This window comes from Falco cherrug, chromosome 14 (assembly GCF_023634085.1).
Source record: "Falco cherrug isolate bFalChe1 chromosome 14, bFalChe1.pri, whole genome shotgun sequence".
Taxonomy (NCBI): Eukaryota; Metazoa; Chordata; class Aves; order Falconiformes; family Falconidae; genus Falco; species Falco cherrug.
The window spans coordinates 4,129,339-4,152,746 of NC_073710.1; the positions used below are offsets into that span (position 1 = coordinate 4,129,339).

The 23,408-nt window shown below is 40.6% G+C and overlaps 1 long non-coding RNA gene across 3 annotated transcripts in view; it reads left to right on the forward strand.

The window, feature by feature from the left end:
- The window catches only part of LOC129737328 (uncharacterized), a 770,208-nt gene that overhangs the window by 330,419 nt on the left and 416,381 nt on the right, over nucleotides 1–23,408 (forward strand). For all 3 annotated transcript variants that reach the window (XR_008735059.1, XR_008735060.1, XR_008735061.1), the window contains exon 5: nucleotides 16,986–17,074. This is a non-coding gene — a long non-coding RNA (uncharacterized LOC129737328). The remainder of the gene's footprint in view (nucleotides 1–16,985; nucleotides 17,075–23,408) is intronic.

A 23,408-nucleotide genomic window follows, 5' to 3' on the forward strand; every position in this document is an offset into this window, starting at 1 on the left:
AAAGCTGATTCACTTGTTCCATTGTCATCCTTCCAATATTACAAAAAGCAAGGGCAGGATCTTCTTTTCTTCTTACAACTGAATTTTGTTTCGCGTTTTGGAAAGACATTGTGAGGTATCTCGGTTTTTAAAAAGGAATTTTTCTAAGGCAATTTTAAATTCATTGAAAGAGAAGAAAAAGCAAATAGATAATAATTTCTTGGCCAGGTATAGTTTTTATTTTCATTTATGGTGGGTTCCCATGAAAAGGCAGGGGAAGAACTCAAGAAAGCCAACATTCCTGCCAAGTCAGTGTCTCCCATGCCTAGTAAAACTGTCCACTTAAGTGTCACTGAAAACCAGACAGCTTCTTACCTGCCTAAGGTCTCCGATCACAGAAAAAGAGTCACAAAAGATCTTGCTCCTTTTTTCAAAATTACTGAAAGAAAATCGAATAATTGGAATGAGAATACCCAAAGCATTTTTTTCTGGCCCCAGATAAGGACCTACTTTTCCAGTCTTGACTTAACCTGCCAGCGACTCCTGCAGGGAATTGTGCTAGAGAAAAAGTATACAGATCATGCTCAGATTGCAGCTAATTATTAAAAATGGCTTACTTATGTTTATTTTTAATTGCTCCAAACCTCAGTAGTGTAACGAAGCTATTAAGAAATAACTCTCTGAAAGAGTTAACAAAAAAAAAAAAAGGAAAAATCAGATAAGGTCCCCAATGCACTTTTGCATTTTATTGACATTTTAATTAAGACTGTAGTATACTTCAGGGATCTCTGCACTTAAATAGAAACCATTTTAATATGCTACACTGGCAAAGAGTAATGGATGAATACAGACCCATATTCCCATATGTTTTATGGTACTTAGTGATTCTTTTGTACAATGTATTATGATGTTAAGAAATTTTATGAGTTTCTATTGGCTAAGCTGAGCCATATCAAATTATAATTTTGCTCAGTGGATTTTACTGTAAGCAGATTAAATAGGGCACGTTCTGTATTTATTGTACAGTTAGAGCTGCCTGTTTTTGTTTTTCCTATTATAGTCTTCATTTAGTTTTCCCCTTAAAGTGAATGTAACAAGCATTATATGAAGAAATCACTTGGCTCCATTTACAGTGGGCTGGGTGGTTGTTTGCTGGATTTTCTATTTTTTAATAAAAGTTGTTGGAGCTGAAAGGATGTTGTTCCCCTGATAATATTGATCTGAATGAATTCTTATCCATTTAACTGCACCACTGATATAGCTATGAATATTTTTCTTTTTAAATAGACAAGTTGGCATCTAGTATTAAGAACTGGGGACTCCAGCTAGCCAAGAGAGAGGAGATTTTTGGTCCCATTTTGGCCCCAGGAACAGGACCGTGTGTCAAAGGGCTGACAAATGTAGTTTAATGATGCTTACTAACTCCGGAGTTTTGAAGACTTTGAGTAACACCAAGTTGTAAACCCGCTCATGAGCAACATGAGAAAGTGTGAATACCGCTCCAGGACTAAATTAAGGCAGCTCAAATGTGTAACTTAGTACAGCATCCAATGGAGCCCCTGTGGTTGGAAGGGGGAAAGTGCTAGGGCGAGATGCACTGGTGTCAGGCCAATTGCCCTGGCCACCGCTGTCACGTGAAGCAGCTGGGGTGAGAACCACAGGCATGGTACAAAGTCAGGCTGAACATTGATAGCCACTTTTATTATTACTATTTTTGGATTCTTCCCTCGTGAGTGTTTCTGCATAGTAGGCCAAGCCAAAACCAGAAGGTTCCAGACTTGAAAGGTTATTCTCATGAGAATGTCAGTATAAGCAGTCATTCTCAATATCTTAATAGCCATCTCCAAACACGTGAGAGCAGATGAGTGTAATGGAAGGGGAATGTTCCAGTTGGTTAAAAATGCTGATTCAGCAAACCCCAAACTTTTTGGGGAAGGTATTAGTACTAATGAGGGTTTGGAGAAAAAAAGGTCTTCAGTATTCCATTTCTTTTGCACTAACAAGATTTTAATTCTGAAATTTTAGTTTAGGAGAAAAGATTAGGAGAAGAAAATACATCAACTTTTAGACATAATACTTACGGCATAAAAGAAGCGTTGCAGTTGTATGTGGAGTCTGAGATTATCTGTCCGTTCAAAATTTTCAAAATTTTAACTTTTGCTGGCCTAGCATCAAATGGAGTGAGAAAACTGGTGATGTCTAAGTTTTCCTGGTGTAAGAATAAGAGTCCCCAGGTCACTCTCACATTAGCATGGAGAAAGTATTGCAGGAAGTAGACAACAAAGGGGTTTACAGTTTATTTTTACAATCCCCACATTAAATGCTTTTTCCACTTCCAGAAAACTTTGACTTGCTCCTGAATTACACTAATTCCCAAGTATTCTGCTACTCTACTTTTCCTTGAAAGCCAGCTTCACTAAAGCACTGTGTTTTTTGTTGTATTGTGATAAATGATGTTTTAATTTGGAGGTCAGTAAATGAGAGAAATTATGAGGAATCTGTTTGGTGCCAGCACCACCAGACAAAGCTGCCTTGAAATTTGTAGATGAAGGAAAGGAGAATGCAGTACAGGAACAGCACTCAGTCATTGGGGCTGTCGATAGGTGTGCTCAGAGATGGGGAAATGTCTAAAAAATATCTTAAAATTAGGCCATTTGAATGCAAAGTGCATTAAAGTGTGTGGGTTTGGGGTTTTTTTTATGCTTTCTTTTAATACATTAGAGTGGGATAAAAAAAATGGGAAAGTGTTGCATTCAGGGTTTCTCACCCCTTTTCAGGTTTCCCATCCTTTTTCATGATGGCATTGAAATGTTTTGTACTTTCACCTTTTACAGCCACACAGAAAAACTTGAAGTAAAAATCATCCAAATCTCTTTGGGGCCAAACTGATCCCAGCAACAGTTTGAAGCCCTTCAATCCTTCCTCATCACTGATATGACCTCACTCCTATGTAAAACATAGTGAATGATAATTTTTATGTTACTTTCCCTTTCCAACCTAATGCTCTATGAATCTTCAAAAAACAGAAAACGTAAAATGAGACCTGGACTTTCAGGTCCGTTTGTCTGCAGTTCAGTGGTGGGTGATTCCTCTCCAGATGAGGTTTTTGGTGTGCTTCAGCTAACTTCTGCCAGAACAGGCCCAGTATGTCACGGGTGAGAATGCTTTACTGGCACAGGGCTGAAGACAGCCTTTGCCATCTCAGCTATCTGTGATTCATTAATTGATTCAATTCATATTGCTCATTTGGCTTTAAATCTATCTTCTCTGAGCAGAAAGGTTTCTGCCATGGTGCATGACAGCATCTGTCAGCACCTGCCCTTGTTAACCAAACCATCCACAGAGACTTCATGCAGAAGACTAAAGAGAAGTAAAAGTCTTACATTAAATTTAAGCCTTTCCGATCCAGTCGTGCTGACACCGTTCCCTGCTGCCCGATTAGGGGGATCCCAGCACTTTTGTAGATGGCTTTCTATAGCTGTGGCGCACAGGCACTGGGGGTGGTGCCAGCTGCGGAATGTGTTGGTAAAAATTGATGTGTAACTCCAGCATTTTTTACATTTCATCACAGAGGAGGTTTTTAGATGTTTAGTGTAAAATACCGATTTCCCTCCTTTAAAAAGAAGCATCGATCTTCATTTCCTCTCTCTCTGGTGCACTGACGTGTATGTTTAGGCGTTATCTTGCATGTTTGTACCTATGGAGAAACCAGTGGCATGTGACTAAGTGTGCTGCTTGATCAGGCCTTTGTCTGCCTGTGTGTTTGGGTAGAGCACAGTTCCCCCCTTCCCCTTCATCCTTGTTAATGTCTCCTTTTTCTTGGTCCTCTTCCTTTTTTTTTTTTCCTTCCCCCCTCTCTCCCTCCCTCCCTCTATCCCCCCAATTCCTTGCAACCTTCTGCCACCCACTGCTTCTTCCTCCCTCCAGAGGAACTGATAAGCAGCTGGTTTTGGAGGCAGAGCTAATGCCATCCCTCGGGGGGGTGTGGGCGAGGAGGGGGGTTCTGGTGCACGGGAAACCGGGTGTCCCTCATGGAGAGCGGAACAAGTCACCTCTGCAGTCAGCACAGCAGCCACCCGCCTTAGGCCTAGTGATGCCGACTTTATCTCCAAATTCAGATCTCCTGGTTCACAGCCCCATGCCAGACATGTGCTTTTTTTTAGATGCCTAAGGAATTCCTTGGTATTAAACTTAGAGAGAGACAGGGAGAGAATGTGGCGGGGATACATTGCTTTGTCTGTTTTAGCATGTGCTAACAATAATTCCTGATGCCGTCTCGCAGGGGAGGAATACTGCCATGGTAACTTTTAATATAAGCATGAAATCAGCAAGCTCCACTCTGATATCTCGTGTAATTAAATAGCTAATAATGTACAATTGTAATTTATACTAATGCTTTTGATATTTTGTCTTTATCTCAGAGCCCTTACCTCTTGGCGAAGCATCGTATCAATGTGGACATGGTGCTGAGGGTGGGGCAAGACAAGAAAGGGATCGGGGGATACCTCATTATAAATGTGAGGCTGGCGCATGAACCGTGTCTGCGGCAGTAAAACAGCTAATTGTTATGATTTTGCTGATAGTGTCTTAGCTGTAATATCCTGCACTGTGTCATTTTTTCAACCCTTAATGTAACACATTTGCATATCGAACCATCGCAGTGACTATCCTATCAGCTGTACTTGAGTGTGTGAATCAAAAATGCATTGTTCCCTGTGCCCTTCAGCATATCGGATCAAAAAGCAAAGCCAAGAGATAATTTTTATTTCAATTATTTTTTTTGGACTTGGAGAAGTAATCACATAGACAGTTTCCTTAAAGATAAACCCCTTGCTCATGCATGCATTAAAATTCAGCTTGCAAGGCACCTAGTGTGGCTGAAGCCTAGATAAAAGAATTGAATTTTTGAAAAAATGGGGGGGGGGGGGGGGGAAAGAAAAAGAAGAGAAGCTGGTGTTTAAAGTGTCCTGTGAAAGAAAGAAGGCATTTGGCCTTAGGCATGTGCATCCACAAGAGACAGCTTCAACTCTTATAAAGTGGGGAGTTTTGTGTGAGCACAGATGCATTTTGTTTTCCTATGAGAAAAAGATGATTAAATTATCAGAAACAAAGATAAAAAAACCTAGGGCTTCCTGGATATTCTTCTTTTACCTCCCTTGTGTCTCACTTATTCCTACTGCTTAGCAAAGGTGCTGACTCTATCTCTCTAAGCTTTAGTTTAAATGTCCAACACCGCTTATTAATGAAAGTAATAGGCTTTTGTTTATTACATGTAATAATGGTGAATATGACTATTTAATATAAATCTGACATTTAAATTCCACTTAGTTCCGAGATTCGGTTGATATAAACGAATAACTCTTTACCCTAGAGTAAAAACTCCCTCAGTCTGCATTTTAAAGCATTGAAGTTTTCAAAGTAATCAGTTTTTTTCAGAGGAACCAAATTGTGAAGACATCTGTTATGTTATTAATTTCACATAAATCTTAAGCTCCTCAAGGCCTGAAATGAGGCTTCATTCAAGCCGAATTAATGAAACATGATTGTAAGTCCCTTGCATGGAAATGCTGTCATACAGTATTGAGTTGCTTATAATCACTGAGTAATCTTGCAGGCTGCCAAGGGAGAGCTACTTTAAATCCCTCCATAAAACAATATCTGAAAATATCAGAACACTAACTATATCCTGGAAGATTAATAGCAGATGAAAATTTCTATGAAATGAATCATTCTTTCTCAGTAAAGGATACAAACATTTCCAGTAACTGCAGATTGTATAATATAAAGCACAATCTACGATCCAGATGCGAGTTGCATTTAAGCTCTGAGATTCATTCTAAATACAAAATTGCTTAAGTATGCAAGAATTCTATATAATAGAGAAAATGTTTGGAATTATATAGGTTTCTAATTCAATATGGCCCAAATCCTGAAGGACTTAGTCAAAACTCCCACTGACCTTTTTTGCCTAAGGAAGGGACTGAGGGATTTGGCAATAGGTGTAAATATTGCACCGAGCAAATGATAACTAATCATAATGAGTGAGAAGCAGCATACTAATTTTGAATTCTTTCTTTGAATGGTATTTGATTTTTTGTCTTTTAATTGAGCAAATGAAACTTGGTATTCCTTTTTAAAATAATAATTAATAGAACAGTGCCATACAACTAATTTTTCATGTTGAAACAGGAACTTTTGAGAGACTGAACTGCCTTAATCAAACTTCAAAATACTACATTGGTCTCCAGCTGAATTGGGAAATAAAAATCTGTATATGATATTTATTACACGAATCTTCTGTGTCCTGTTAGTTTTAATATTTTTTTTCTTTTCTCCTTAAAAAATAATTTAAAAAATATTAAAAAATCAGATGATTAAATACAAAGGCAATCCTTTTAACGTAGTGGCATATTATGCAAACTTAATTATAAGGACAGTATATACCGGGGGTATGGGATACTTGGTAATTACTCCTCAGGTAGAAACCTTAGTACCAGTGGTTTCTTATATAATGTAACTTTAGGTGCAGCTACTTGAACCTGCATGGTGCAATGCTTCAAAATGCCGGTAATTTCCTCCTGGATTTTCATCTTGAAGATGTTTACACTTTTGCCCCTCAAAACCGCTATTCTGTCAGATTTTTAATATACTATTTTTTTTCTCCCGAATGTTTTTGCTGAACATGATCAGTGCTTAATTAATTATAAATAAATAATTACAACAGTTGTATGTATGCTCCTGGTCAGCAGCTGTTGGTATTGAAAAATACTTTGATGTTTTATACAGGGGAAGTGAGAACAGTTCTAGGAGCTATAGTTGCAGAAGACTTCTATGTATTTTGATGGAATGAATAAGATTTGTATTGCAGTTCTGGTCATATCCCAGCATTTAGAGTTTTCTTTAGGTCTGTAACGTGATAGACATTGCACACATATACAACATGAATTTTTAAGTGTCGTTATATAGTCATTAGGGCAAAAGCTTTTATATCATTATACTGTAGAATCCTGGCATTGCTACGTTGGCAAAAAGTGGACCATCAGAATTCATCTTGGTGGTAATTTTTAGATAAAATTCTGTGTCATTCACAGAATAAAGATGCACTAATGTCTAGCTGCCGTACTTGAAATTTTGACAACCTCAGTATGAAAGAAAAAAAAAAAACAAAAGACCACAACAAAAAAAAAAAGGCAGCTAGGTCTACATTTTACCCATTAGTCAGATTCAATATTACTTCAAAGATGTTCTAAATCTGCATTTGAGTACCATATGTTGACACTGTGTTTTGGACACTTGAGATTACTTGATGTACCGCAACCATGACTTGTACTCTTCTTCTGTAATCCTTGTTCTCCAGGGCATTACTGAATTCAGAGAGAAGCAAACAGAGCAGGTTTTCAGGGGGTGGGGGGGTGTGTGTTTCTGATTTTAGGGGGGGGTTGCTGTCTGGTTTGGGTGCTGCTTCCTTGTTCACCTCTGCGAATCCATGTCAAAATAAACAGAGACCTTATCTAAAGAGTGGCACACTTTGAAGTGCAGAGATGCAAATCCAAACATTGCATCACACTGTCAGATACAGAAATTAGCAGCATCCTGCATGTCCTTTGAAGTTTAAGGCTGTGCTTCCATGGAGTGTATTTTCATAGAGAAATCAGATGGAAGCTATTCAGACTCAGATAGCAATAATGATTTACTTGCAGTAAATCTTACAGGTTTTGGCCACACTTAGGGTATGATTTACTAAATACTTTTTGGTCAGATGTTACTTATTAAGATATTACTCCCTCCCCCCAACTATTTTTTAATTAAAGGCTAGAGATCTAATGTGCTTATTTTCTCTACACATATGTAAAAAATCAAATAACTATTATATACCAGATTATTTGCTTCTTGCATCTTTTTAAAATACTGTGATTTACAAACTTTGATAGAACTACTTGACTGTAGCAGCTGTTTAATCACAGTGGAAAATATTTTAAAATGACAACCTCAGTGGTGGTCTGTTCTGAACAATGAACAGAATAAAGTAGACTGGAGGTAGAAGCAGCACATTGGTAACAGCAAAATGATCAGAGGCACTAAATTCTAATGTTTAACTGCTTTTTAAATAAATACTGTCCCCTGTCCATGGCCCTGCAACCAATATGCCATGACTGCAATTCCCTCTCCCCTCTCCATCCTTCCTCACCCTGCTGGCTTCTTGCAGTGCTGGCTGTCTCTCAGGGTACGTTTGCGCGGTGCATAGCACAAGGGGAAGGTCCAATTTCTTACGTCTTATAGCAAAAAATCTTAAAGCCGGGTCCAAAACTTTATTCAATTGGCTTTGGGTCAGATCCAGCAGACCAGATTTTATTTGGCTACATTTGTAGGTCTTCAACACCCACAGCTGAGGCCAGATTTTTATAGGTGCTTAGCGCTTAACAGTCCACAGTGATGGTTGGAAGGTGTTTGCAAAGTCCAGTCTCCTTAATCAGCAAAGAGAGAAGGTCTTCCAGAGACCACTCAGAGCACCTGAGCTTAAGCTCTAATATTTGTTCTGCTTCTTGAGCACTTTCCTCTCTTCACTGTCAATACGGCTGGGAAAATAGCACCCCTTGGGTGAAACTCTTCTCTGTGGAGATTCCCGTTGTTCCCAGCTTTGGATCTTTGAGTGTAGGAAGCTGGTGAACCACATTCATTATATAATGGGAGAAAATACCAGTTTTTAAGAGGAATGTGTGGTCTAGGTTAAGATAGTATTCATATCTGCATATCCAAAAATCCTGACAGAGAGCCTTATCTCTGTATTCAGGGTCTCTTATGGGCTTCTACCACCATAGATCAAAAGAGAATTTTTTTTTTTTTGCAGTTAAAAGACCCATAATTCTTTTATTATTATTATTATTATTCCTTCTTTTATGATTCTGTCCTCAAAACTTCTAGAAGTGAATTGCTGCTGCTACTGAGTTCTTTGGGCTTACACTGGCCTCACAGGGGGGACTAATGGGACTCTATTTATGTAGTATAATTACAATTTGCACAACAGGTTATTTGGTTGACCATGGTGGACACTTATCTTTCACTTCTGATGGTATCATTTGGAGAGAAAGGAACTTTGCAATATAGCTGCAAAACACTAATGCATACATGTAGGTGGATGGGAAGCATTTATATAGCCATATATTATATCCAAACCCTGAAAGGTGGAGGAAGGAATTCAAGAAAATGAAACTGCTTTGAAAAGAACAAACCATGAACTAGATCTATATTTTCTTTTTTTTTCCACTGGAAAAAAATAGAAGCAAGATGGGAAAAATGAGATTATTTCACATGGTTCTTGTTGTTATGCAGATTGCCTCTTTATATCCATACGTTCAGCACATCTGGCTCCCTTGTGGGTTTGCTCTTTGAGCTGGGAGGAAGAATGCACAGTGAGATTAAGGGCAAAATAAGGTGGAAGGACAGAAATGGAGAAATAGTTGTGGAGTGAAGACTAGCTGGACTAAGGAGGATTTCCATCAAAAGCCTACAAATCTGCCTTCCCTTCTCTTAAACCTTCCCATCTTACTCCATTGAAAACTGCTTGCTCTCTCCAGCCACCGTGTGAGCGGTCAGGCTGCGGGTGCTCTGTGAGCAGTGCCTGGCAGGCTGGCCAGCTTCACCTGCACTTGCTTCTGTGCCCTGGTTTTCCTGGGCCATGCTGCTGTCCCTTGGTGTTTTCCCTTGGACTGTAAACTCCCATTGGCAAGGGCTGTGCTCTGCGCGCTGGTACTGCTGCTTGCACTGCAGATGACTTGGCTACTGTGGTAAAGTGAGTAACGCCACCACCCTTGTGTTTTTGTTACAAAATAAGGGCAGAAGCGGAGACCTCCCCTCATGGTTTCCCAGGTGAGAACTTATTTGTAGGTGCTTTGCTGTGGTCTGAGCGGATGGCTCTGGAAAAGCTCCCTGGGGAGTACAGGGCTATCGCTGCAGGGCAGCCTGGTACCTGCTGCAGGGAGGTGCTACAGCGTTGTCTCGACTGATCCGAGACCATGGGATGTGCAGCGCTGGAGCACATGGGAAGATGACATTAGAAGCAGACTCTTTTGATGAAAATTTTACTGCACCACTCATTCTTTTAATCATGGACCATGACAAGACTTTCAAAGTCTCTGTGAGAGACTTATTGTCAACGCGATGAACCTTGGGGAAGGAAGATGCTCATTAAAGCGCCAATGTGTTTTACACAAGCACACACACAGAGGAAGCCCAGAAGTACCCATCCGGCATATTTGTTTGCATCACAGAGTAGATGGCCAGGCTCCCTTTGAGTCAGGCTGCTTCCATACTGAAATGCTGCTTCTAATTTATTCTTTATTCTAAAATACAGAAAATGCTCAGAAATCTTGGGTGTTCCCTGCTGTGAGGTGTGAAGCTGCAGAGGGCCTGCCTGGCTTCAGTCTCAGAAATCAGTGCTGAGGCTTGCTAGATTAATCTCAGTCCCTAGAAAAGAGCTGAATGTTTTGGTCTGCAAAATGTTTATTGAGGAGCGATTTTCATAAGTGATACTCTGCATTATAATTTGGAAAAAATTCCTCCTTGGAGGAACTTTCTGGATCAGATTCCTTCTGCTGGAAAAATCTTCCCTCTGCAATTCAAATGAGCTATTCATAGCTATACAAGAGAGGCTGAGAGGGCTAACGTATTTTAGCAGGGTAAGCCGTATCTTTTATCTGTTGTTATGCTTCCAGCTCCCCGTGCACTACATGACCAAGACAATGCACCAAATAGGTCACATGTGTAAACTAAATCCTTCTGAGATGTTAGCACCACTGTCACCCTCTCCACAAACTGTTCTCGACTCTTCTGAAAAAAAAAACCTATTTTATGCTATTTTCAAGTCAGATTTTTGAGTTTGTTTCCCACTCCTTCCCCCTTAGAAGGTGAATATATGAGCTTTACCGAATACTTTTAGACACGGGAACACAGGGCTGTCCTTTAAATGCTTACAGTGGATAAAGACAAAGAAATCCTATGAGCTGTGACAGCCATATAACTAGTCTCTGATAGCTGATCCTTGCAGCATGTCTGTGGTTAGATATACAGCTCCCCCAGTGCTTCCCTGCGGGCTCTCCTGCCTGGTGCTCATAATGCAGGCTGCACATTTGGATGCTCTGCTGCAAGCTGAAGGGGACCTGGGAAGAGATCTGTGTTTCGGACCTGAGCATTTAAAGGTTGTCACGACACTTCTTCTTCTTACTGAACAGGGGAGAATTGCAAGCTGGTCCCCTCTGGAGTGCCGTTTGGCACACAGATTTTGTTCCACTGGTGCTTTCAAGGTGAACCCGTTAATTCAATATGACCCTTTTAAGAACTCCAAACATTACATGCTACAAGAGGGAAACAAAGCACTTAGTGGTATGAATCACGTTTTAAGATGGAGCAGAGGTGGTGTTTGTGTTGCCCTGAACAATTCCATTTTCAGTGGAATGACTCTGTCATAGGGAAGGTTTTGAACTCATTATGACTAATTACTTTTTAAATTTCAATGATTTTGGTTTTGGGGTTTGGGGCATTGTTTTGGCTGGCCTAGGAGCCTTGTGACTCAGTTTACATGGCCAGTTTGTTTGAATTATCTTGTCAGTTTAGAATAATCTTAAAACAGTACTCTTGAACAGTTTTCCTTTCTATCAAGTCTCTGCTCCTGAAGATTTGCCATCAGAGCTCCTGCTCATCTGCTCCCTTGGTCTAAAGCATCTGCTGATAGAGTCCTGAAGAGGACATGAGAACGTGCTGTCCTGTGCTGTAGTGTCTGTCTCCGAAGGACTGTTTTATTTAATCTCTACAGACTGAAATTGTACTCCTGTGACTTACAGCAGGAGACTGGTGCCAGGTAGCTTGAGTTTGGAATCTGATTTTGGCCTGGGATTATAGTAGTTGCACAGAGAGGTGTTTTATTTCCCCTGGCTGATGAAGGAAAAAATCTACCATTTTCTTTTTCATTAGCCTAGCACCCAATGGACAGTCTTGCTTTCCTTAAAGCTTTGTTCATATAGGCTGGGTGTAACCAGTGTGAAGCGTATCTTGTTGCAATGAGTTTTCTGCTGGGTAAATAGATGCTTCTGCATCCAGCCCAAAGCAGCCAAATGTGTGATGAGGGGCAGTGATCATGGATGTGCTCTGCTTATGAATTTCAGCTGAGTCCTGTATAATACTATCATATATTTCATTGATATCTGTATTAGACACAGATCTCGGCAAATGGTTAAAAATCTTGGAGGATGGAAATATGACAGGGAACTGTTAGTTTTTTAAATGTGCGATGTTTAAGCACTGCACATTTCAACACCTTTTCTGCAGTTGTTATCCTACCTTGAATTCTTGCTAGGGGAAATTAGTAGGAAACTTCTGAAATGTTGTTACTAGGAAACTACTGAAACATTATTTCAGTAGCATTTAGCATCCTGAACATTTTAATACGATTTATGCTTAGGAATATTTTTTGGAGAGTCTGGTTGATATTGTGACAGTCATTGAATGCCTTCCATTCACTGCTGGCTCTTATGCATGAAGAGTCATTTAACAGCGGTGCTGGTGGTAAGGGGGGAACCGTAGGATGGGGAAAGGGGACAGAGTAGCTAGAGGTGACAAGAAGGAAAAAAATTGCTGGATTTATTTGTGGAGGGCTGGAGCACACGTGAGAGAAGTAATTTCAGAAAAGCAAAGGTAGATCTGAGAATGCCATCCCCTGTTATGCAGAGCTGGCTGGTTTGTGTGCATTGGTGACGCACTTTGAAGGGATATATAAGTGCTGTTCAGGTGAAGCTGGTCACGCTGCTGTTGGTTGTGGGCTTTTTTTCTGCACTGTCTGCAATGCTCAAACCTACATATTGACTGGTAGTCATAGCATGGCTTAGGCCGCTGGAATATCTTTGTGCTTTTTATAAAACAATTTGGTATTGAGTTTTCTGCTCACACTTGCCTTCTCTCCTCACAACTGTGGCTGCTATAAAAAACATTTTAGTACTTACAAATAAGGAAAACTGTAGACAATCTATGAAGAGTCTTGCAAAGGGTCCATGCATTGTTGCAGTGAGGCAGGAAGAGAAACTTTTATAATTCATGAGTAGTGAAAGCTTTCTTTACTTCTGGGATAAATATTCCAACCCGTTAGGTATACTTTATATGTAACATTTACATCTTGCTGAGTGATTAGTTTAAACAGCTATTTTTATCCTGCATTTCAGCCCACAACTCTCTAATGTTAATTAGTATTAGGAAGTATGTTTTCTTCACATGCCATAGCAAATGTGCTTTATATAATGATTACAGAACTTGTTTGATCTTTTGTTTTTACTGAACACAGTCTACAGCACTGACGGCAAACTGTTTGGTTTTAGTTTTCTTGTGCCCTGGGCTGTTTTCCACTGTGTGAAATTGCTGAACTTTTTTTTTTTAGGTGTTTTTTCACAATCACTGAAACTGTTGGAGTAAGATAGAATTTCACCATGAAGTTTCTTTGAATTGCTGTCTTTCAGTGAACAGTTCAAATAACCCCCTGCCTCTCCCAATACCAGTTTGAGGACACAGTTAAAACTGATAATGTAAGAAGTTTGGACAGAGGGGTTCAAAGGTTGGTCACAAGCTGTTCAGGTGTTGCACAGAGGATGCGAAAAGTGTATTGAGGGTGAGGACACAAAAATAGGCAAGGCTTTAGTGAGTGATCATTGCCAAATATTTAGAAATAAATTTTATAAAACATCCACAAATTGGGCAACAAGGAGAGCTTCTGCTGTTGTTCCCACTCTACATTCATGATTGTAAATAATAGAGAGACAGTTTTAGCTGATATACTCACAGATATAAAGGCATAATTACAGAATTCTTAAAAGTTATTTTCTTGCACTGTTACAAGCAGAGGAGAGCCACTGATTCCAACCCTTTAGCTCTAGGAAGGAAAAAGTATGAACCTGAACACAAATTTTTATCTTCCTTTCTTAGGTGCTTTGAAACTTCAGATTTAACACTTTGTCTGAATACTCCATGTCTACAGTTTTCTAAAAGGTTTTCCTCCCAAAATTTCTTAGGACTTCATTAAAAAAACCCCAAAAAACATAAAAGAAACTGTTCATCGTGCTAGACCTGTATCATAGAAATCAACTTGACGTTTCTCTCAATTAATTTAGGATAGACCAAGATTAGAAAGCAATTAGAGTTGCTTTCTAGTTGTGAACGTGTTCTCCAAAGTTGTTGACATCTATTAGTTTTGTTTTTCTTAGAACCAAGGAGAGTGGCGTACTTCTTTGTAAACAGTTACATCCCTGGACCTAAGCACTGATCCAGCAAGTAGGCACATGCAAGTCGGTCTGGAGAAGTTAGTGGGTCAAGGGCCATCTGTGAAATTTTAGGGAATGGACTTGAACTGCATTGCAACTGAACTCTAAATTGATTGACAGAACTGATTTCTGCAAAAACCGTGCATGTATTTTGCATCATCAGGGGCTACGGATGCAAATTCTAGTTGGTAATTACCAGATCTGTGGTGCTTGTTCATTAATTAAATGTACCTCTGGCATCCAGTGCTCCTACTTGAAACACGCTGGGGCTTAATTATGACTGTACAGCCTCTGTATCTGTAGGTGTGTGTGCATCTACACTTGTTCAGCGCCAAGATTTACAAAAGAAAATGAAGTAATTTTTTAGGGTGGAGAAGAGAGTAAGAAGGAAAGAAAGAAAGAAGGGGAAAAAAGAGTGAGGCAAAGAAGAGAAAGAGGAAGAGACGAACCTGGCCCTGTGAGGAGCATGTCTCCTCCTGCCCCTACCCTGACAGGTATTCAGTCAGAGTTTGCTGTTCCTGGGATCAAATACATTCTTTTGGAATAATTTAGAAAACTCAGTCTGTCTCAAACTGTTTGTGTCATGATCTGGGGCTCAGTGTTATGTTTAACTTGCCAGCAGGTGGGATCGGTGGAAATACAGATTGGCTGCCCTGTGGTAGCCAAACCCCAGCCTTCCCAAGGCTCCCTCCCTCACAGCCACTCCTGTTCCTCTGCTGCCTTTAGCGCACAAGTTCACATGGCTGATGCCTTAACGGGGGCGAGGTTCATCGTTTTGTAGGTTTTGTTTCAGTTGCTTTCTTCTGATAGTTTGTGAAAGGGAGATGTTTGGGGAGGGAGGAAAGCGAGCCTCCTGCCCCGGCATAATGGGAGCTCCCGGAGCAGGTGAGTGACAGTCAGTGGGAAGCACTGAACCAGAGGCCTCAGAGCGGCTGGGCGCCGAGTCATCAATAATGCAGAATGAATTCTTGCTTCCCTCAGAGCTGAGAAAATAATACCCGGCTGGAATTGAGCGAGCAGTAGGGGACACAGCACCCTTGAGACTGCGGGTCTGGAAATCCTGAAGGGGAGAGCTTTGGAGAATTGAGTTTCTCCCTGCTGTATGCCTGATTTCTTCTCCTGCCCACTAGAAAATTGAGAAGTCAATTGGCCTTTTATTGTTAGGGTTGAAATGACTTTTTTTTTGGTGTTGTGCTTTCCAATTAATTTTTTATTGAATTTTGAGAAAGGTAGATTTACAACTGCTACTGCAAAGGAGGAAAGAAAGAAATAAATATAAAATACCGAGGCAGGGAGCTGGGCTGAGCCTGCGCCGCCTCAGGCCTGAGGGCAGCTCCACTCCCGAGGCAGGTGGTGGGCCTGGTGGAGCCCATGCCCGCTGAGCGGTGTTCCCCTCCTCAGTAGGGCTGAAGTTAATGAGTTCTTAATGATCCTCACAGGGGCTGTGTGAGGAGCTAACTAGTACCTAATGCTCCTCACAAGGGCTGTGTGAGGAGCTAACTAGTACTTCATGCACCTCACGAGGGCTGTGTGAGGAGCTAACTAGTACCTAATGCTCCTCACGAGGGCTGTGTGAGTAGCTAACTAGTACTTCATGCACCTCACAAGGGCTGTGTGAGCTAACTAGTACTTAATTCACCTCACAAGGTGAATATTAAGGTGAGTACTCGTTTCAGTGTTTGCAGAGAAAACACCCAGCACTGTGTGACTGTAGGGTTGTTAAGGCCCTGGCCTCGTGGGCTGTTTGCCACAGCTCGCTGTGCCCTCACTGCTTCCATGCCTTCGCCGCTGGCCTGCTGCACAAGTGCAGCTGTAGCAGGGCATGCCCCAGAAACAACTGCTCTAGTCTGGTTAATTGGTTGTTCTGAAAACTTAGGCATTACACATGTGTGAGATTTTACATTGAGTGTAGGCAGCCAGAGGAATACGTTCCCATACACGTGTATATACACAGTGGCAGGGTGGTAGCGCCTGGGTTCAGACTGGCCATCCAATGCAGTTCTTTTCACCAGATGAGAAGCCAAGGGGGTTGTTTTCATCAATGCCTCTATTTTATGTATAACAATTCAGTTATTGCATAAACTCACTTTGCGTTATGATTTGCTAGTGAAAAATTTAGGGTTTTCCATTTGAGGGTGAAGGTCCAGGCTAAGGGAAGAAGTATTTGTTCCTAGGGTTGGGGTTTTTTTTTTGTTTCCAAGCCTTGTCCAGAACCATTTTAACTGGAGATAGTGTAAAGCCTTGTCCAGAACCATTTTAACTGGAGATAGTGTAAAAGCAAAGGGCACCCCGACACTCATATAACACAGTTCCTACATGAATAATGAATGATTTGTGAAGCTCGCAGCCACTGCGCCAGCCCTCACGTAAACAAAAATGCAATTGCATGAATAATTCTGTTGAAAGTGAATAAAATAGAGACACCAAGAATCCATTTTGTTTGTAAATCCAAATATTTATGCATGTCATTCTAAAGCAGGTATCTGTAATAATTAGTGCACTGTAATTTGTTACCCTCCACCTGTAGCTGTTTTTTACAACAGGAAAATCTTATCACGGTACTGCTCAGGAAAAAGAAGCTCAGGTCACCTTGCATGGAAAAATCATTGAATCTAGTAATAATCGTTTCAGCTGATTTTAATAAATGTAATCCTGACTGTTATGAGTTGTGCCATCTGTAACATTATGCAATGTATCTCTGATGTACAGGAGACGTGACATTCTACGTGGAGTGGTAGTGACGTGACAGCATCTGATTGCTCTGTTCTGCACTGCGGTGGCAATGTTCTTCTGCAATAGTAAGGCTTTTATTTATTTTTAAGATATAAATTAATTTGCTTTGACCTAAACCCCCTTATGTCATAGGTTCTGATACCATTATTTAATTTTCATTTTATTTTGTTTTTGAAATGGCCACGAGTGAAATGGTAACATTGTCTAGCTGCAGCCCTTAGATTATAAGAAGTTCCAGATATTTCTGAGATGATCTTCTGATACAACAATTTGGCACGGATGAAAGTCTGGCTTCCACTTTAACAAACTGGAATTGGAAAATATTTCTTACTTATCACATATCTCTATATCAAAGCAAAGATGACAGTGATTATTTACCAAAAATTGGAGGCATATGTCAGGGCAGGTTACAGTCTCCTAAAAATCTCTAATATTCAATAAAAAAAAAAGAAATTGGATTCACCTTAGATTAGATGGTGGATTCTGTTTGTTTGAGCTGTCATTCTGCCCTGTTTTGGCAGGCTGTGATTAGAAAATTATTATTCCGTCCTTAATGTTTAACTACAACCCTGAAACCATGTGGGCAGATTAGCAAGAATTGCAAGTTCATGTTGGTGTAGTTGATGTATTTTCACACACCTCCTTTGCACTGAAGGACATTTTGCCAGCTTACATCCCTGCTGTTTCATGCATTACATCTGGCTTGCTGAGAGCTGGGGAGAAAGGGAAGGCTGAAGATTACATGGCCTCCAGCATTTTGTTTATGAGAGCATCCTTCTAGCGATCAATGTCCATGTGGGGTAAAAGCAGATTTCCCCCTTGAGATGAGAATCAAGCAAAGTTGCCAAATGCACAATCTTCCCTTTCAAACATTCTGCCGCTTCGGAAGTGGGAGCAGGCAGGCTTAGCTTGTCCAAGGAGAGAGGAGGCAATGGCAATGATCCCTGAACCTCAGCCTGGGACCAAGCTTGTACCTCCGCTGCAGCACTGGCACAGCACAGCAGTGCTTTCCTCTCCATGGCCACCAGTGTCCGTATGTCTCTCTTCATTGCAGGTGGCCAATGTTCTCATGTGTGAACTGATACAAAATGTAGGTTATGCCACCAAAAACTCAGAACAATCTTGTTTTCACTGTGCTGAACATGAGTTGGAAGAAGTCCAAATGTAGAGTAAAAACCTGAGGTTCCTTTTTAGGCAAACCTTTTCTTCTTTGCTTTCTTTCTGTTTTTAAATAGAACTTGAGTCAGGATTTCATACTCCCTGCTAAAAACTTAGCCGTATAAAACCGTGATCTCCTAATAGTTTTGAATGGCCTTGCTGAAACCCAGAAGGTTGCTAGAAAACACTTCCTACCTGCTTTTTTGCTCTCCTACATGTAAGGGGAGGTCACAGTTCCTGTAGCCTTCAATAGGCAGTGCTGGCTGAGACTTCTATTTAGGAGCTGCTTGCAGATAGTTCAGAAGCAAGGCTTTCACAAACCCTCCTTAGAAATGTCAGGATTTTCTGACAGGGGTTGCTGTTGATCTGTACTCCATCGTAGACACTACCACAGGCGATCTTTCACTTGTTGAAATAACTAATCACTTACCAGTCTTTAGGTGATTTCCCCACAGAAGGCAGGTTTTACTTGCTGTGGTGAATCTGAAGCACCTTAAATATTATGTGATATTCTCCATGAGAAATGACTGCTACATCGGAATAGTTGTGTATGTTTTGATGAAGTGTGGTTGAAGGTTGGGTAAGGAGCCGGGTTGACTGTCAGAGTTTCTTAGGGCACGGTGTTTCTGGGCTACCAGCAAATAGTTGCCTCACTGGGTGTTTGGTAGGCAGATAGTCTTATATTTTCTGGACAACACCTCATAAGGCATTCAAATATTTTTGAAATGTGTTAACTGCGATATTCAGAAAATTGAGTGAAAATAATGTGTCTTCTCAAGAAATATTAAGACTACTTTGGGGGTGGTTTATGAAGCTCCAGTCTTGCTGCTTTTGCTGTTGCTTGGGTCAGAATCACTCAGAAGGTAAATGGCAAGACCTATAAATGATATGAGAGTGGGTCCTGCTGCAAAGGATTTCAAAGAATGGTGCTTGTCTAGTGACGACAATATCAGGGCTCAGCCATGCACCATTGGGGTCAATGGGCTTCTAGAGAAATCACATCACTTCATTGAAAAGCACATTTTTTTCCTTATTTATTTCCAAATGAGTTTTGTCATGCCGTACCAGGAGCTGTCTATTCAATGGCTTGGGGAGAGCGTGCTGGCTTTTCTGCACCGATCTGTTTTCTTTCTCTCTATGTGGCATGCCACTGCCTTCTATATTATAACTGGGGGGGGTGGGGGGTGTAGGGGGGCAATAGCAATGGTCTGCCTTCTCTCCTTTTGTTACCCAGTTATGGGTAATAGTTCTTGGGCACTGTCGAGATGGTATGAACATGGATAGCAGAAAGCAGGCTGATAACACCTCCTTTCATTGCACCATGTTCCTGAAGGCATGACAGTACCCTTGCTACCATCCTGTGTTCAGACACAACGGAACATAACAGAGGGTCACTGCACCCCTGTACTCTCCATGGAGAATCTGTACGTTCTTCTTCCATGGCCCCATCCTCTAACCTCAAATACAAAGTTCTTCAGACAGAGAAATGCATGTTTTCATCTTTTGTAATTGGAAAAAGACATATCAAGCTAAACCACTAAATGTCCATGCACTGAAAGAGGTTTCACTATAAAAAGAATGAAGCCCCTGTGGAATTCGTTGCACGATATTGGGTCCTTTTGTTCACTTTGTTTAAAAGGGAGCTTTGCGTTATAGCTCCTTTCCTTCTCAGCAGATTTTAACTGTATGTGAAATACCGTATCTGAGATGTAGAATTTATCTTAGTCTATCAGCTGTACTGCTGTGTACTGGCTGCTGCTTTGTAATCCACTTGTGAAAATTGTATGATGTGTTATCATACGTAAGGAGGATACACATATCTGTGTAGATTTCCCCCATTCAGCCGTGGAAGTCGTACTGTTATAGGTCCTCTGTTTAATCCAAAAAATATAGCTGTAATAAAAGGAAAATAAACTTAATTGAAGTCCTCTGTCTATTTGTGCCTGTTCACCCTTTGACCAGCTCCAAAACAGAGACTACGTATCACTGATATGCTCCATTATTCAAACGTTATTGAGGGGTTATTTATTTTTATTTCAAAAGAAAATATTAAAAGTAAGGAAATAAAAGAAAAATAACCCCTCTTCTGGACTGATGGAGAATTTATGGGTATATAAATGAAAAGATCAGCTAAACTTTACAATGACAGAGATTTTATTTAACAAGCAGAGTGGCTTTTAAATTTTCATACCACTATGCAGTATTTGCAGATATGCATACATGAAAGCAGAGATCAGAGTTATAGTGGCTTGTATAGAAAGGCAGTTGGATATCAGAAGCTAATATTTAAAATTGAGGCCTGAGTTAAGACTGTATTTTTGGTGTTTTACTTTCTGGAATGCTATAGTTGTACGTCGGGGTAAAGCCTGAGAAACAGCATGCAGGAGTAGGCTTCCCAGTAAAACAGTCTCTCTAAAACTCATACATGTGATTTATTTGTGTAATGTGTTTCTCTTGCCAAAGGACCTAGTTTAGGCACCTATGGAATTAATCTCATTATTAAATTACTGAAATGCTCTGTATAATGGCGGAAAGAACTTGTCTTCAGGTTGAAATGACCAGTACTTGGGTCTGGAGCATATGTGCAAATCTGCTTTGGGAGTAACTCCTGGTTGTTAGTGTGCTGGTGTGCAGGGTCTGTGTGAGTCACGGCAAGCTAAGGGACAATTTTTCCAGTGTAAATCCTTTAAACTGGGACAAAGTGTAGAGAGAAGATGCTGCCTTGCCAGAAGAGGCAGTGTTGTAGTGACAGGAATTATTGACAGTGCTAGGAGGGATCCAGGTTGCAATCCTTGCTTGGGGTAAGTCAGAGCAAGGGCTGGACTACGGTTTCCCAAATCAAGATAAGTGATGTAACCAGCAGTAATGGAGCTTCTGTGTCTCTGCAGAAAATTTGCTCTGAACCTAACTGATCTTTGCCAAAGATTAATCAAAACCAATAATTACTCTGAGCAGAACCCATTAGTAAGATATTTTTGAATAATGTTGGTCTAGTATTTTACAAGCAACAGTAATTGACCTATAAAGAGCACTTTGGGATGATCTTCTAGATAATCTAAACAAAACTACCATCTGAGGACTGCAGGTGAAGACAACCTGACCTCTGCCTCAGCCTCAATGCTCTCCTGTGTGTTTGGGCCAGCACAGTGGGTTCAAGGAGTTGTTGTGAGGAATGGATGGCGTGAAAAGCAAGGAATGAGGTCAGGACATGGCTTGTTATCACCTGCACAATATATAATGAGAAGTCAGGCCAAAGACTGTTGTCCTCACACAGCAGGAACCAGGGCAGGGGTTCTTGCTGTGGTGTCGCTTTTGTCCACCTGTGTAACAGGGCTCACAGCCCTGTCATAGTACAAATTATGCATTTCCCACTAAAGCAAAGAGGACATTTACCTTTGGAAACATTGTGTTTTTAGTGACCGATGGAGCTGCGGCCTCTCTGCTGGTGAGCAGTTTGTGTCACATCCCTGACATGGTTTCAGCATCCCTTTCTGTGGGTGACTGTGGTGCATGCTAAGTTCACATCTCCTTGTAGTGTATGCTTCAAATGTACAGTTAATATCCAGCAGATACGTGGGAAGGCAAGCAAGCTACCTTTCATCTAATGTTTGTAACACAGAAAACCTTCAATATTGAGAACAGATAGACTGGAAGGTAGGTTCACATCTCTCAGCAAGAGAGCTGTAACTTAAATCTAATACACCTGATCAAGGCTTTCTCTCTGCCTTGTAGGTATTTTAATACAAATGTGTCTTTCATTTGACTGATTGAAGGTCTCCAACCTGCAATAAATGAAACATCTGATCCCCTTGAATCCAAATCACTTTTTCTTTGATTTTCTTTTACTTCTATTTCTTCTTTCTTTGTTCTACGGCTAGAGTCGAATTTCCCTTTAGAAATTGAAAGAATGTGTGTGGGTTTTTCTGCTCCTCTTACAGTGAGCCTGTGCAAAGGTCGAGTGGCTAGTTGACTAGCATATTAAGACAGAATTCATTTCACAGACAGTCTGTAGTGATGTGCTTTACATATCATTATCACGCTGAATTGAGGGAAACTGATTATACAAATTAGTTACTGTACATTATTCTCCAAAGCCTTTTATTTGCATAACCAATAGATTTTATGCAAAGAATATCCTGAAAAATGATACATGATCATGTATAGTTGAAAGAAAGTTGTTATTATCTAGGTAGGAAAATAAGTAGGCATTATTCACAATTTAAGTTTAAATTATTTTGTATTATAATACTGAGTGTATCAATTAGCTTATGCCAGACGTAGCCTTTAAAACACATTTCCTGTAAACACGATTGTGCCTGCAATCCTGAGTGCTGGGAGCTGCTGATTCCAATGTTCTCTATAATTATGTCTTTGTATGAATCAATCAGTTTAAATATAGAGCGACAGTCTGTTAAAGCCATGACCTCCGTTGGGTTTATTTTTTACTTGGGTAGTCATGTCTCTTTCCAGATGTCAGTGACATAATTTGTATGCTCAGCATTTCTTGCGCGGAGATTTTTGGGGGGGGGGGAGAGGAGGGGAGGAGGACCTTCAGAAGGAGATGGGAGTTGGAAATATTAAGCTGTAGAATCATTGAAAGTGTTGCTTTTAATCTATAACTATAACCATGTTTGTAGTGAAGTGTTAACTCTCCTACACATGAACACACTTAGTCTTTGCATAGATATTGCGCTGGGTATTAAAATGTATGTCAGGCTGGAGAACAAAGAACACGTGACATTATGGACTGAATTCATAGTTACAATAAAAGGAGCAATGAAAATTCAATAAGGGGACTGGAACCAACAGTGTCTTTGTACTTTTTATCTCTGCTAGAGTTTCCAGAGGAACTGTTAGTGATTAAGGGCCTCATCCTGTGCATGTTAGTGAGCTGTGCTTACTGCCCTGCGAGCGGTGCCAGGCACTGAACGCCGGCGCGATGCTGGGGCAGGAGCATGCAGCACCCGCTTTCCCCCACAGCTGGTGGCTGCTGATGGGCTCAGGGGATTTGGCAGGATGGGACCCGACAAGGAAAGGAAAGCAGAGGAGACCAGTCATGTAAAGTTCATTTTACCTTTATAAAACTTTCTAGGGATTAGAAACATGCAGCAACATCCAGTTGGCAGAGGAGATGAAACACTGCTGTGTGCTCTGTATGAAAACTAGACTTTATGGTTAGTAGGTCTAGGTCTCCAATGTAAAAGTTCTAAAAATAAATCCTTAAAACTGTTGCAACCCTTT